Raw genomic sequence first — 14,576 nt, forward strand, 5'->3', positions numbered from 1 at the left:
ATCATAAGTGCAACTAAGCATATGTATGTACAACCACATTATGAAACTTAAGAGGCTGAAATGCAAGAGTTGCCGAACAGACTCACAGCCCTCCTCCTGCAGGTCATCTCCACCAGCCTCTCAGTGCTGGGGAGAGGGGGACAATGACACAGGCAAGAGAGAAGGCAAGGAAGGGGGAGATTTCTTTACTTCTAAACTAAGCCTTCACAACCTCTTTTGAGTGCAGCACTTCCTGCCAGTCGCTCCTGCAGGTTAAGGCAGATAGGGCTGTCTGGACAAGGTGAGTAGCAGGGGTTGCTGCACTCGATCTCGAAGCTGGAGGCCTTTGCTTTGCTGTGTAGTGCCCCAACACGTTTCTGCAGTTTTGCTATCCCTTTAGCCCTGAGCAAGGAAACTTGCAGCTGCCAGACAACTATTTTCCCACCTCAGAACCAGCACAATTTATGTGACAACTTGATAAGATTTAACTTTCAAAAAGCTACAGAGTTTTGAGCTTCCTCTTCTTCCACAGAACACAGAAGCATTTTCTTACTGCACAGCTGCAGAGGTGACAGCAGTGGGGCTCCTCCCTGGCCGGACCTGGAGGAGGAGGAGAGGAGAGGCAGGAATGCAGCCTCGCAGGAGAAGAGAGCAGCCCGGGTAGCTCCACATCTTCCTCTGCATAGGCAAGGACGAGCATTCACACAGGCAGGACCGGCCGGGACAGCTCCACCTGCACAAAGCAGCAGATTCTGAGAGCTACCAGAAGGGAATTTAAGAGCTCTGCATGTCTGCAAAGGCATCTGGAACAGGGAATATGGAAATATAGAAACTTGGCAGCCACCAAGGGAGTGGTGGAATGGACAAATGCAAATAAAAAGTAGAAGCACGATCTAGAGCCATTGCCAAACTGAGTCACTCAGTTCCCCAGGTGAATTTACAAAGTGAAGGACAAGTGAAATTGCTGAAGTACTCTCATAGGGATGGTGTGAAAACCAGCAAAAAACCACCATTAGAACTCTACTTCTGACAATTATTTAGAATTGTTTCAAATGTGAATAAACTTTCTGACTAAATCCAGTTAACTTGAGAGATAGAGAATATCCTACGTTCACTTAAGAACGAACCCTACCAGGAGAATTTGTGCTTACTCTGCCTCTCAGAAGAATTGTAATCATATTGCCATTGTGCCATTTTTTTTCATACTGTTTCTAAAAAAGGATGAAAAAGATTTACAGACTTCTGCTGTGGTCATCTGGAATTCGGGAACGCTCATCTGAATACGGTGACTGTACACAGTTACATCAGGGCTTCTCTGTAGGGGCTTTCAGAAAGCCTTAACCATATCTTAAAACATCTGAAGCAACGCAGTATGGGAAAGAACTGAGTTCCAATGATGCAAGCCACAAAGCATTAAATTTCAGAGTTCCCTTCACATCTTATGTGTGTTATGCAAGGCAGTCTTTTAGCACCAGCTTAACTATTTCTCCTCTAAATTCATCTTAATTTCACGATCTTGGCTGTGACTGCAATTTCATATATCTGAACTTGCACCAACTGATCATGGCATGAAACCTTTAAATAAACTCCAGTGTCAGGAAAGGAGTATTATCATCATTAAAAAAAAAATCACAATATATTTTCTCCAGAAAGAAGGAAATTGGGCCTATTTTAAAAGACAAAAATGAACATTTGTTACTTTCCCCTTCCCTTTAAACAATTCCAGTGTTTAATTATTATCATTGCTATGAAACTGTACTTCAAAATTGAATTTGTCTAACCTCAGTTGATATTGCTATGCCTTTGTCAGCAAATCTCACAAGTCCTTTTAGAGAAAGATCAAGTCCTCTCTCAATTGTCTTTTCAATAAGCTGAGTAAGTTGAGCTCCTTTAAACCTCACATCATGAGGCTTATTTTCCAGTCCCTGGATCATTTCTGCAGCTGTCCTTTGAATTCTCTCCAAATACACTGGCATTCTTCTTGAAGCAGGGAAACCAAAATTCAATTCCAGTATCAGTCTCAACACTGCTGTGTTTATAACATTACTTATTTTTGCTTCACATTCCTTTCCCCCACTTTTTTTTCCTCCCCAATATGCTCAAGAATCACATTAACCCTTTTAAATAAAATAATGGCCCAAGTATAATGTAAAGGCAACTAGCTTTAAAGACCTTAAAGCCCTTTGAGCTACTGCTTTCCAAAACGCTGTTTCCCAATTTATAAGTGGGTTTGCAGTTTTGCTAACAAATGCATCACCTTGCAACTGGATGGATTCATATCTTTTGTTGAAATGTGACAAAACAATTCAGAGATCCCTAAACATGCTTTATTATCCCACTAATGTATCTCTGATGAAGAATCATCAACTCTTTTATGCTATCCAGATAAAAAGAATCTAAACAGCAGCAAATTAAAATCTGATTTCATCCCACAACCTTCTATAAAGCTGGGTGTGTCCTTGCCAAGTTCCAATTTCAGATATTTCAGGTCTCCATGTTAATGCAATTTCTCCAGCACAACCATTTCCAGTATCAGACTATGCTGCCTTCCTCCTCCTACCTCTTGGCCTCTCCACCCAAAACAGGCATGTCCCCCACACCTCCTACACCCAGTCCAACTTCCACTGAACCACAGAATAATCCAGGTTTAAAGGGATCCCTGAAGGTTAAACTGACTGAAACAGTCTTCCCTCCCCCCAAAGCAGGGCCAACTTGGATCAGTTGCTCAGGGCATTGCTCATTTCTTCTCCAGGGCCACTAAGTCTTTGCGTAACTATGTATTTTAAGGCCAAAAATAACCTTCTGATGATCTGACTTTCCACCTAACAAAGACTGGAAAATCTCACCTAGTCATTTTTACACTTGGCACTGCAGCTTACAAGTGAGCTAGGCCATGTTTGTCAAGCACAGCCTAAAAAACAGTGTACAGATTTACCTCAATTCTTTGGGGGGAATTTAAAATCATGCCACAGGCTGCAGCCTAGAGGTCCCCGGGCAGCATCAACCCAAGCCATTCAGTCCTCACAGTGAGCACAGTACATTTGTAGCTCTTATGGAAAAAAGTGTAGAACTTCTTTTAGAACTAAAACTACATCAAACACTTTCTCAGAAGCCTTTGAAGAATGCTTCATAGTACCCAAGTGAAGCTCAGCTTTAAGTGCTCCTCCAAAGGAGACTGTTTTTCCACTGCATATATGTGACTGAAGATGCCAGCTTCCCTAGTTTCATGAAACATGTATTAGTGGCAAATGTATTGATAGAATTTTAAATGTTATCTTCCATGTCCACAGTGGTAAGATTTATCAGCACCTCTCTTTATCAATACATTTATTTAACAACACACTCACGGCATCAGTTTCCTTGACTACCCAAACAAGGCTGTCCATCATCCCTGAACTAGCACAGAGCATCTTAACTCACACATGCCAGTTCCTACAAAGCTTACAAGTTCCTGCTTGTCACTAACAGAAATCTCCCCCACCCCTCCAAAACCTCCATAATTATATAAACAAAAGACTAATGTGGACATACACTTATCCATATAAAAGCTTGTTATAACAGTCAAGTTATCCCCCCTTCCTTAAAAAACAGCTATGTGAAATCAAAGTGACTTAGAGCAGGGCTGGATGCAATGTAACAGCATGAACTACTACACTGAAATTAGAGATGTTAGCCAAGATCCTCTGATCTCCTCACCTTACATTCTTCCTCAAACATCAATTTTTGGCCCTGTGAGAGATGAACAAAACCTTCAGTCTGATTCGGGAGAGTCACTCTTGTTCTCACGTTACGTTCTCTGCTCTCCTGTCTGGAATTATTAGTGCTGTATTCCCTGCCAACAGCAAGGAATCTCTTTAAGCTTGAAAAAAACGTGGAACAGAATAAAATAAAAAAAATCCCATCACATGAGTAAATGAGGCTTGACAGTATGATGGATGCAGCAGGTTCACAAGTATGAAGGTACTCCTAAGATGATGGCTTGCGCCTGTTACAGCTTCACATAAGCATAAAAGACGCTGGTTTGCCGCATTCAGGAGGGAGATGCTCAACTATTTAGATTGGACGCATTTTATATAAGACTGGAGATGACTAAGTCACAGCTGGACAGATTATGTTCTAGAAACAAGCTATGCGTTCCTCCCTTGTACCTTAAGCAACAGCATTTCCTCATCTGCATCTTTTCTCCTTTCTCTTTCAAACACAAGATGCTGAATTCTCCCCGAGAAAACAAATAGCCAGGAAATATTCAGGGCAATGTGCTTTAACCGAAAGGAATTTCACATGCACCACTCATCATAGGGCTAATTTGATTTTGTCATTATGGAAAAACTGAGAACTATCGAGACCTCAGCTGGGTAACGGTTGGATAGGAGAATGATCTCAACACAGGAGGAAAACAGCACAGACAGGAATTATCTTCCTGAATAATGCAGAGAGATTTTGTGTGCACTAAACGTCCAAACACAGTTTGCCAAAATACTCTGAAGGCCCCTTCACATAGCTTATCAGTCCTGATGGCTACAAATCAGTAGCAGCATTGTTCATAACCCAAACTACCTTGTAGCATTACAAAGCTAGTGAAAACAAGCAGGAAAAATTCCCTGGCTCATACTACCACAGTTTTCCCATCATCAGCTCACACAGGAGATGTTTTCACCTGTACCCACTACATAATGCACTCCCCACCACACCTACTAACAGCAGTATTAAAGTCACCAATGGCTTTACTGAAAGGAACTGAAGATACAGACAGAAGCAACATAGAACATGGTCATGTGGGCAGAGGTGAGAACTAGTGTGGGTGAGAGAGCTACCTAAAACAGTCCAAGAGAAGCAATTTGCACCACTAGACCAGGAGTAAAAAAAAAACCCTCCCAACCCTAGCATGTTTTACCTCCACACTGCCTATAATATGTCCTATGCAAGCTAATTCCTTTTTTGTGTCTTAATTTTCCTATCAGTAAAATCAGAATACCACTCCTGAGATGTCACACACAGTGTTTCTAGACATGAAAGCTAGGGCTAAATCTAGCTCTGAGCAGAACAGGAGTGGGGACACACTGTCCTGGCAGCATTGCATGGACTTTCAGAGGGAGTGGGGGAGCAAAGCACCTGAAAAAAATTTCAGTCACCATTTCACATTTCGTTCCTGGTCAGTAAAGGCTAAGAGCCCATGCACATATCCCGGGTGAGAAGCAGACTCCAAAAACCAGCAATGATCAGTCTAACTGGAGAGATTTTAACCTAAGCTAAATCACACCTTTTCAACACTAAGAGAATTCCATAGAAACTTCCATTGTTCAAGATGCATTTTTACATTTTACATTCACACACCATTTCAGTAACAACCATCTCTCTCTTAACAACGTTGGAAAAAAGTTTCCATCAATTTTTAAATATGTGTCAAGGCCATTTATTTCCTCCTTCACAACTTGCTCTTCATATAGAACTTAAAATTTTAGAATTCCTTGCAAGCATTACCCCAACACAGTGACACTCATGGGAACAGACTGTTTCACTATTACTCAGACAAAGGAGTGACGCCTGAACTCTGACACTGGAAGAGCAACAGAAAGCTACAAACTTTGCTTACAAGAACAGCCTGCTCCTAAATCACCCCACCTATCTCTGCTGTGTGGCATGGTTTAAAAAAAAAAAAAAGAAAAAAAAGATTTTTCAGTCAAGGGATTTCATTAAGAGGATCCTGGTTACATTTTCATACAGTTCTGCAAAAAACAGAGAAGTTACATCAGCATTTGGACATGCCATTTCATTCTCCCTGAGATCCTCTTCTCCATGTGATTCAACAAATTTCTGCTGACCTGTTTCAAGCTGACAGTCCCAAGCTGCACCCAAGAAAGGCCTAACTAATGACTGCAGGTTTCACTGTATAGTCTCACTTTGAGAACATGCTAGTGCTTTATTCTTTATTAATTTATTACTTCTGTCTGCGTATGTAAGACTTAGAAATGCAGGAGCAGGAAACAGGAACTGTGACACATCAATTTCAACTCTTATGTTCCCTGGCAGCTTGAGGTGAATTCCCAGTTTCTGAATTTTTCATCTTCTTACAAATTCTGTATTTGAATGGTTCCTGAAGGATACTCTGAACCTGCAGTGGCCAAAGAGAATCCACCAAAGAGTGGACTTGTGCTGTCAGATTTAAGCACTTCTGTGCTCAGCTTCCTGACTTCCTCCAACTGACACACACCGTGCTCCAAGTGCTTCAGGAGCTAAGCTGGAAAGGTAACAAGTACCAGTCTTTTAGCAGTGCTAATGGTGATTTCCATAGGTGTGTAAAAGAATGCCATAAGCCTGGGACTTGGGCATCCCAGTGCCTCCCACCTCAGGCAGAGAACTCAAGAACAGCCCTTCCAAACAGGACCACTGCAGGGCAGCATTAAGGTATTTCCTTCACACATCCCACAGGTCACAGTTTTAACTTCAGCAGAGATCTTCCTACCGATAAGTCACATATCTAAAGAGACAGATTTGGGATGGCATACCCCAAAATGCAACGTCTTAGTAAAACTTTCCACCTTCTGCCCAGCCACCATCAGATAAAGGATGTGTTCCAACCCTAGGTGCTTACGCAGGGGGGGAAGCAAACACAACTGTTCAAGTGGAGTCCACAGGAACTTTTCCAACACATCACCCCACTGCTCACCTGGGCGTTCAGCTGCCATCCTGCAAAGTCAGAACAACTGCTGTCAGCTGTGAAGGTAAGACAGCAGATACACTGCTTGGTTCCCTTATGGAGAAGTGATTGGTTTGGGGCTACTTGCAAAGGTTTTCATTAAACAAAAGATTACCCTCACAACAGATGAGATTTCCTGCTTATGAGACATACTGCTCACACCCATCACGAATTTTTTCGCACAGCAATACGCATTTGGAGATGTCATGACATGCTAACATTTAAATAACTTTATTCAAACACAAATAGACAAAATGCTGCCTCAAGTTCTATTAGACCAAATAGTCTCACTAGGTATGAAACAAAGCCTCAGCTCACAGTGAGCAGACAGAGCAGCACACACTGGGATCTGCAGTACACTGACGACTGCTTTATTTCAAATATATGCTGCTATAACCAAGTTTTCCACATTAAAGAAATAGGATTCAAATTTCTGCTGCAACTGGCCTTGGCTGAATTAAATTTTTGTGTTGTTTCAGTCATACTATACATAATTTTATACAGTTCTGTGAAATTCATATCATGGTTTTTTAATACATTTAACTGACAGCATATCTTCAGTAATTTTTTGCATGTCTTGGTATCTCATAAGCCATAATGACTGGCAAGTAAATGCAAAATAAAGACTTCCTAATTACCAGGTTAAAAAAAAAGGATAAGGAACATGGTCTGGTACATTTACTTACACAGATTTGTAATATTTTTATAGTAATTAACTTTTGCCATCTTCCAAAATGAGCTTTTTGCTGTACTGACCTTCTGCAAAAGTATACCTACCAGAATTTGCTATTTTGAAACAATTAAGCACCATGCTTCAGCTGTGACACTTTCTCTACCATCATAGATCAAGCCTACGTTAAAACTCACATCTGGCAAGCTTCTCAAGCAAATGAGAGCAGATGAAGGCAAGACTACACTGCCGATTTTCAAGGGGAGAACTAAAGGTTTGTCTAAAGAAAGCACTCCATGCACAGCGACCAAGGGCACAAACCCAAAGTACGGCACAGATTTGTCAGCACGCAGTGGATGGTGGCTCACTCCCCTTTAAGAGGAGTGAGAAGTTACAGGGGGACAGCCTGAGCTGGCCAAACTGGGTGTGGCACCGAAAGGCGGAGACCCTGCTCCCCTTCTCTGGTCCCCACCACATCCTCTGCACTTCCACCCATATGCTCCCCCCTATTTATTTTGTGAGGGCTCTGGATGCCTGACAAATCTCTCAGTGAGCCAATTCAATTCACTATCTTGGCGAAAAAATAATCCAGCAAAAACCAAAACATAAAATAACCCCAAGACAGCTTTCTGCTGGGTTAGCAAGCTGAAGGAGTTCAGAAAAGGAATCCAGCAGGAATCAGAGAAGGCAAACAGAAAAGGCAGAACTCCCCGTTGGGTGGGAGAGCAAGGGGGAACAAAACTTCCCCCATTCAGCAGCAGAGCTGTTGGATGTGCTCAGCTGTCTCATGTAACTTCACCCGGAGTAACCTCGCTTGCAGGGTGCAGTTCTGCAATAGTTTCAAGCTGACTTCAGCTGGCACAGCTTCAGTGCAGCCTCCCATCCCTCCCTGCACTGGTGCTAACCTGACCCCACAGTCGTTCCAGCAGAAGCCAGAAGAAAACTCTTCCTTCCAAAAATGAAATGCACTTGTTTTCTGCATGGTAGCCTTCTGGGACAGGTGTGGGCCAGAACAGAGGCAAAAGTGATGGTGTGAAGAGCAGGACTGTCAGCTGGAATTGCCATGAAAAGCTGCTGTGCACCAAAAACCTGCACAAAGCTGTACAATGAATATACAGTGTCACAAACACCCATTCCAGTTTAACACACAAATTTCCATATACAAGCAAACCCTGAGGTGGAAATTAGAAGAACTGCACAACAAAGTGAGTCTGTGGCAAGCTCAGAACCTGACTTTCACCCTACAAGTATCTTTGTTCCCTCTTAACTTCCAGGCCATCTTGAACCCCAACATCCTTGAAATTCATGAAACTGCAAGAGAACTTTGAACCAGCAAGCCAGTCTCCTCTACAGTCAAGCAGAGCCTACTTAACTCGATCAAGCAATCATCTTTTCTTCAAAGGTTCACTTTAGCTGTATTTATACAGGAAGCTTCCAGATCTTTGCTGTGGCAAAAGTTAATCTACAGCCACATTACTGAAAGCATTCTTGTAGCATGATTATAACTTATTCCAACTTAATGCCACAGAAACACAGGAAATAATTTGTTTTAGTGTCTTTAGTTAAAGGCCACATGAATGCAAAAGGCTCATATACTCTTCCAAGTATCTATAAATTGACAGTGCAGCTCAGGTTGAGACATGCTATTTTAAGGGCTCCACGTTGAACCCCAAGGGCACTTCAGTTTCCCAAATCACTGGTTCTCAGACTCTTCGCAGTGTATTCCTTCCTGCCTACAAGCAAGAATACGTTCTCACCTCCTTACTCTCTCTCATAAAACATTTGAGAATTGCTCCATGGGAGCAGTTTCCACACCAGCATGCTGCAAGGCTACCAGTCCTAGAGTCCAACTGACAGCATTCCCAGAAAGATGTAATTTGGGCAGAGGCAGCGCTGGGAAACAGGGCTACACTGAAAAATACTCCTCTGCTCCTATTCTCTGTACTACCTGGAGAAGTCTCAGTCTTCCTGGTCCCATCCTCCCACCACTTACAACCTCTGCAGCTTCCATATTTTGCTCCCAGAAGAAAGATGTGACTTTCTGCCCTACAGTGAGCAACACTGTCATATGTGGGCTTCCTTATCCAAATATTACCATCAACACAATCCTCAAAAAACCTCCAGCCACTTATTTTCATGATTCAGAGTCTGTGTAAAACCAAGAGACTGCATTATCTGACATCCACAAACTAAACCTCCAAGCCGCATCCTGACTTTTTTTTTTCTCTATTACTGAATCAGCAGCAACAGGCACATTCTGTTAATAATTTTGATGGCAGGGTCTCACACTCCTTCCCTATCAACAACTCCCATTTCAAACTGCTCACTTCAAAGTCAAGAGGATTCTTCTCAGTATCAGAACTTCAAACTGTTTTCTGGGCTGTTGGCACAGTCACTGAAAACATTTTGTCCTGTAAATCAACAAGGCTGCAGAAGAAAACCCTGGTATGAGCTCCAGGAGGACAACAGGAATAAGCCTGAGTCACAAAATGAGCAGCTACCAAATCCAGACAATATCTTCTTGTCAATGTGTATGATTGCAATTGTAATCATGCTCTAAATATGAACACATCAAAAGCACCGTGACCTTTCTACTATGAAATTACTTTGAAATATTTTAGGGCTTGAACATTTTGGTTTTAAAGCTAACTCACAATCTGCCTCAAAAGGCTGCTTGTAAGTGAAAAAAAAAAACAACTAAGATTGTTTAGAACACGTTGAAAAAAAACAAAAAAAAGTTTGCTGCCTTGAAAACTGCACAGATCCAAGTGTTTGAGATACCTCCCCTTTGCTAAACTTAGCCCTTCCGTGACCCTCAGGGAGGAATGCAGGACCTGTCTACGTTATCGAGTTTATAAGGATTAAACTTTAGCATAAACAACAGATCATTTCTGAACTCCACTCTAAAAGCTAAATTCCTGACTATTTCTCAATGCTACTCTTCTGTTCGTTCCCCCTTTTTCTTCATGTTTGGTGAATGTGGGACTATTAGATTCCTGACCACAAATTACTTCTCCCGCTCACTAAGAGCTTGCCACTCAAACTGCTGACAAGTCCTCCCACATTTTTCCACCTTTGCGTCTGAGCACATCAGTACACTTTCCTGAATATTTCCCATATTGCTCACTAAAATAATTGGGGTTTGTGTGTGTTTGTCAGGAGGAAAATAAAACTCAGTAAGAAAGATTTTCTTTCTCAAATATATTATTTAAAATATAATTTGTTTGTTCTATTTGCTTCAGCATTTAAATTAGATTTAAGGATCAGAATGTTGCAGATTTAGCATTTAAACAACAGTATTGATGCTCCTATAGGGCTTGTGGCAACAAAAACCAGCAGTAAGGCTATTATTCACTGAAGATTTCTTTTTCTGGGCTACAGCTTTTCAAGTTCAGACTCATCAGTTGAAGTGAGGGAAAAATCCCTTTAGCTATTTTTGTTACAGGAAAATAATACTTCACCACTAGCTCAGCTGGGGGGGAAGGGGCACGATGAACCAGAACCTCCTGATTTGTCCTGCAGATCATCCTTCAAGACAAAGAGCATCTTTGCTAATTATAGAAGAAAAAAAAATTTAAACTAGGAGCAGTTGAAAAACTGTTTCTCAGCATGCTCAGTGGGCATTAGCTGCGATTTCAGCAGCTTAGCAAGTCCCACCCCTGTGTGAGCTCAGCAGGGAGGCCTGGAGCACTGCACATTCTCCCTGCTCAGCAGGGACAGGGGCCGCAGCTCAGCTGATTTGCTACAGGAATACTGGAAAATTGCCACCAAAAAAGCAAATCCCGTGGAAAAAAAATACAAGAACCCCCCAGCAACTTCAATAAGGAATTAAGAGGAAAAAGTGGAAAAAAAAAAATCTCAGCTCCCACAGTTTCAAGATGTTGAACTCTTGCTGCATTATGGTCTGGGGCTTTTTCCATGATCAAAATAAGCAAAAGGTTTAGGTTAAGCCAGATTTACACAAACCCGGCCCTAACAACGTAAGTGCAAACTTACTGTGCACTAACTCTTGCCACAAGTCCGTCATGGGAGCCAAGGACTGGCTGTAGAATCTGTAACAGCTGTAATATCCACAGCTATTTTTCTTTTAATTTGGAAGAGGAAAAAAAAAACTAAATAGACAAGTAAAATGCAACAAAGTCTTTATTTTAAAATCAAACAGCAGCTTAAGTTTCATAGGGGCAACTGAGACTTAACAGCTCACATGCTCTACATTTAAGCACACGTTTAATGCTTTCAACCGAAGCACTACTACTACATGTTGTACAAATAAAGAACACTTTGCCTATTGCAATCTATCTCATACACTGCACATAACACAAGATTACATTGAGAAAATTTCAGAGTTACACACACAAGCAGCACCGGAGTAAAAACACAAATGTGCTTTTGTAATACAGCAGTAATGCCATGAGAACAATGATTTTTGAATTTTCAAACCTCTGAACGCTCATTATGTTTGTTTTAGTATTGCCAGAATAGATAGAAACATTTTTATCTCATCACATCATTCAATACAAGTTTGTAAAAGTCTGCTCATCCAAAATGGGAGAAAGGATAGACTAATAAGTTACATGGCTGGGACATCACACATTCAATTTTCCCTTGCACACTTTGCACCTGGAAGTTTGAATTAAAAATGTTGGGTGGTTTTTTTTTTTTTACTTCAGGGAACATTTGGAAAATTTAAATCGATGACTGCTAGTTGGTTTTATTCCCCCAGAAAAAGAGCACAAACTTTTGCATGTTCTAAGATGCCAGTTCAACATCATTTCTTTTCTGCATGTTTTTTCAACTTTGACCTGTTAGTTTTCAAAATAAGATCTGGCTGTAACTGAGCCTCTTTCTAAAAAGCGATTTAAATGTACATGGGATTTCATCACCCCACCTTGCAGTGGGGAAATCGCAGACAACATTAGCTAAGGAATATTACTTTCAGGTCACTTGGGATATGACAGTAAAACGAAGAGCCAGGGCCTTGTCAAAGCGGTGCCAGTTATCCAGCAGAATGTGAGGCAGCAGACAAATTCCCCATTATAACATACAGAGAGACTGTAAACAACCTACAGAGAGACTGTAAACAAAGACTAAGGGGCCATGAAGATCACTTTCTGTATTTCATTAAACCGAGGAGCTAGTTTTCACACTCACAAAATCCAGAGTTCACTACTGTTATATTGCTTCATGTTAGGCAGCAAATGACACCTTCAGCCCCAAAGACTGAAGCGTTTTAGGAGTTGCTCACCTCACCCTGTGAAACAATTTGGGTGCTACAGATCTTCAAATATAAAAGCTACTCAGAGTCTGGCATTTACCACATGATTGCTGCCAGTCAAGCGGATTTAAGGGCGTATTTTAATCTCTCTCACATTATTCTGTCCTGGAATTTTTGCTTCAAGCTCACAGTAATTCTGAGTTGGGTAACCCGGGCCAGGGCAAGGGGCTCCCCATGATAGGTGTTAGTTTTCAGAGATGGCAGTGTTTTCTAATGCTAATGTATTCCCATGCTGCATACCTCAACTAACAGTTTCATCTCCAACAAACTGCACTGGAATATGCTGATAGCTCCAGCTCAACAACACAATATCATACAGACAGTGGCCAGTGCCAAATGGTTAGTTAAGCAGATAAGAAAGGCACTCATTCTTCTTTAAAAAAAAAAAAAAAAAGGAAGCTATTGCAGTCAGGCAGACAGAGTGTGGATGGGAGCTGGCAGATTCCACAATACAGAGTCACGTCAAAAATGGCCTCCTGCAAACTGTTCCTTCATCAAGCATTTGAGTCAACTGAAAGGGAGGAATCTTTCCCATTATTCACAGGAGTTTCACCTTCCTATTCCACAGCAGAGCACCATTTTCTGTACATTTTGACATACAAGCATATAAGAAGCACAGAGAATAGATTTCACTAAGCAGCAGAGGGAAACTCTTCTCCCCACTTTCTGTTTCCAGTCCCAAAGTTGAGCCTGGCCTTTATTTTGACTGTTCCCTGGTCTGTGAATGGAAAATCCCTCCTCAGCACTAGCAGGCTGGTGTCTGCTGCACACACCCACTGCACACAGCAGAAATTCCAGTCAATAAGGCAAGTGGGGCCCAGGCGATGGAAGGGGAGGAAGGGGAGGAAGGAGACATACAAACAATAAGAAAAGCATCTGGCTCTGTTACTGGCTGAGAAGGAGGCTGGAGTTCAAAAGAGACACGACTGCAGCCTTCACTTCACAGGAAGATCATATCAATTCTCGCTGTCCTACTTTTCACACAGACCAAAATATGTGGAAAGGGTAACTTGGGGTTTTCAGCCCACACTTTAATGCAATTCCATTAACTCCAGAACAGCGACAAAACCCACCTTGGAGGTTTTTGTCCCACCAGACCAAAATATACCCCTGCTTCTGCTTTGGGCCTGTGGAAACGGCCTGAAAAGTAAAGCCCTTTGCTGAACGTGAGCCAGCCATCCCTCCACCACCACACTAATGGAGGCTGCTCTGCTGTCCTTCCCTGGAGATAGCAGCCAAGTCTAGTGAAGCTTCTCTCATAGCAACCAGAGCTCCACAGCCAACAGCAGCTGCTGTCACTGCCTTCAACGCTTACCCACAGGATCCAGAGCACAGCAACACCCTCCTCCCTGCACCTCTACAGCAAAAAAAAAAAACCCAGAAGGCTGGCGACAAGATGACTTCCTAGGTCAACCACAAGAAGCAGAAAAAAAGAAATCCTAGTATTTCCTATACAAGTGAAAAGAGGAATCTCTGATTATTGAAGAAATAAGAAATTCCTTTTCTGGATTTGGGTTTCTGGCAGCAACACCCAGCCGGGGTGGGGGCAGCCGCCTGAAATCCGTGATATACCAGCACACCAACGTCAAGTTCTACGAGGCTCAGCTGCATCCTTCACCCAAGGAGAGGGATTCGCCCCCTCGCCCCCGCCGTGCCCCCAGCGCTCCCATTACATCATGGCCCGAGCCCGCAGCAGCCACCGCAGCCCTGCAGCGCCCCGTGCCCTCTCCAGACCCGCAGAACACCCCGCTCACCCCCCTAAAGAGAACCCCCAGGATCGCAGCTGGTGTCGGAGGAGCGCGGGGACACGGCCGGGAAGAGGCTGCGAACCCCCCTCGCTGCGACACCCGTTTCCCCGCTCCCCCCGGGCCACACGCGGCCTCGCCGCCCTCCCTCCCCCCGGCACGGCCAGACGGTGCTCGGCGCCGCTTCCCCGCCCGTCCCGGCGGTGAACT

At 42.8% G+C, this 14,576-nt stretch overlaps 1 protein-coding gene across 1 annotated transcript in view; it reads right to left on the reverse strand.

Moving 5' to 3' along the window:
• SETD5 (SET domain containing 5) overlaps nucleotides 1-14,576 on the reverse strand; it is a 64,909-nt gene that overhangs the window by 49,403 nt on the left and 930 nt on the right. The gene's annotated exons all lie outside the window — the stretch shown is intronic.

Source organism: Manacus candei, unplaced genomic scaffold (genome assembly GCF_025592945.1).
Source record: "Manacus candei isolate 608988 ecotype Guabito, Panama unplaced genomic scaffold, ASM2559294v1 h1tg000025l, whole genome shotgun sequence".
NCBI lineage: Eukaryota > Metazoa > Chordata > Aves > Passeriformes > Pipridae > Manacus > Manacus candei.